Source organism: Penaeus monodon, chromosome 38 (assembly GCF_015228065.2).
Source record: "Penaeus monodon isolate SGIC_2016 chromosome 38, NSTDA_Pmon_1, whole genome shotgun sequence".
Taxonomy (NCBI): Eukaryota; Metazoa; Arthropoda; class Malacostraca; order Decapoda; family Penaeidae; genus Penaeus; species Penaeus monodon.
The window spans coordinates 11733024-11735495 of NC_051423.1; positions in this window are offsets into that span (position 1 = coordinate 11733024).

The window sequence follows — 2472 nt, forward strand, 5'->3', positions numbered from 1 at the left end:
TAAATTTTCCCTCCCGTTTTTTTTTGTTTGGGTTGTGTTGGGGTTTTCCCCCTTTTGTTGGGGGTTTTTGTTTTGGAAATTATTCCCTTTTTTTTGGGTTTGGAAAATTCCCCCTCCCAAACAATTCCCCCAAAAAAAATTTTCTTTTTGATTTTTCCCCCCCCCCTTTTACCTTTTCTTTCTTTTTTTATTTTTATTTTTTTTTTTTTTTTTTTTTTTTTTTTTTTTTTTCAAAAATTTAATCCCCTTTTTTTTTATTATTTGGTGGCCCCCTTTTTCTTCCCCCCCTTCCTTTTTCCCCCCTTTTGGGTGTCCCTTTTTTGGGGGGGGGTTTTTTTTCCTCGGGCTTCCGCTCCCCACTCCATTTTCTCCCTCTTCTTTTTCCCCAATCTCAAAATGAGGGGTTTTGGGGCCCCGGGGGTTGGGTGGCGTTGTAGGTTGGTAATTTTGTTGTGATGGTAGTGTTAGCCTATCGTAAAGGGGGTTTTTTTTGAGGGGGTTGGGATTTGGGAAGAATTGGTAAATTTTTTTGGTTGTTCATAACTTAACCATGTTTAAATTTTATTAAATTTACGAAACCCCAAAATTTCTTCACAACAAAAAAAAGAAATTTTGGGATACTACCCAAAAAACCCACACCCAACTTCCCCCAACCCCCCTTCCCCCAAAATTTAATCCAATTCATTTTCCCTTTATAACCAAAACGTGTTTACTTAAAAAAAAATCAGAAAACCCCAAAAAACACTTAAACCCCTCCAAAACAAAGGGAAAAGTGGGGTTTTTAAGTGAAATTTAAAATTGTTTAACGGGGGTGAAGATTTTAAACGGGATTAATTCGAAAGTTGTATTCGTCATCAACCACAGAACGAAAACCCCAAAAACACTTAACCAACCCCTTTTACCCTTTATTGATCCGGAATCTCCTAAATGATTGGAAATTGGTTTGGGCCTTTCCCCGTTGGAATGGGCCCCAATTCTTGCGAAAAAGTGCCAAAAGCAAGGTAACCAAAACCCCCAATTGACACCACATTTATTCAGTAAATTTTTTGGAAAAATTTGGGGGGAAGATTTTTTTGACGACCAAAATGTTATGGAATTAGATTTTTCCGCTTGACTTGAGGTATGGTTTATTTAAGGGTTTATCCTTGGTTTCCGTGGCCCCCAAAAAAAATTTTTTTTTTTTTTGTTTTGTAAAAATTTCCTTCCCCCTTTTATTAACTTAAATTAAAATAGTGAAAGGGTTACCTAGTTTCCCCGGCATTGCTTCTTGGCCATGATTTTCTATCTCGTTCTGGTATGGTTCTACGACCGCAGGACAGAATGAGGTGGAAATTCAACGGTGATGTTTTCATAAGCTAAGGAGCCGAGTTCCGTCTGAAAACACCCAGACCCTTTTCACCTAGCAGCTTGGTTCCGCAAACAGCGGACACGTCTCGGTTGTGTCATTCATCATACACGGACACAACGCCACGGACACATCACTTCCTCCCCTATCCTCTCCCCCACTTGACCCCTCCCCCTACCTCCCCTGTCTCCTTCCCCGCAATTACCCCCCTCCCTATCTCTCCTCCAACAACCGATCTAATCTCTACTCACGTTCCATGACTTCTACGAGTCTTATAGGGCGCACTCTCTTCATCATGGAATTGCTTTTCCCCTCCAGCATGCTACAGAATTACCTCACGCAAACATCACGCGGCAACATTCAACACATCATCCCGTCATCCAAAGCATCGAATGTGGGTTGACAATGATGGTTGCGCACTTAGTGGCGCGTGATCTGTAGTAATTCGACTTTCCATGACGTTCTGGTGTAATGTAACGGCCTCGGTTCGTAAATATGGCCATGCTTGGTACTCCCTGAGAATTGCCGAGTAAAGGGGACATGGGTATTCCCTCTCTGTATTACCTTGCGGGAGGGGAGTGCGCAAGTCCATGTGATGAAACTTAACACCACTGGCCCATTTGTCTATTGATAGTGGAGTTAAGTTAAAAGAGTTTGCGAGGTATGGATCTCCTGATAGCTGAATTTGAACTGCCTGTGTCAGCTTTCTCTGGCGCTGTTTCCTTCCATCGTCCCACGATCAGCTAACACATTTCCTCTGCAGCATTAGCAAAAAGCTATGCAGGATTTAGCGAGGGTAAGGCGATACTAGGGTCAAGTTGTTACAATCAATACCCCAACATCTTACCGACCACGGTACCGTCCGTTAGGCAGAACGCACATGGGAGAGCACTGTATTTACTCTAGAGACTGGATCTAAGGCATGTGTATATTCCGGCTTACAAGATTCCGCACAGCAGGCGTCGATTCCTAGAGGAGGAAGTGGTGCGCGGTATGCTGCACAAGGGCTGATTCACCTTCGGACTAGCACGTGGTCAGCGCCCGATGCTGCTGGTGCCGATGCGTCAGCATGGTTTTCGTCCTGTTTGCGATTTTTCGGCGCCGAACAAGGTGACCGTTCGTCACCT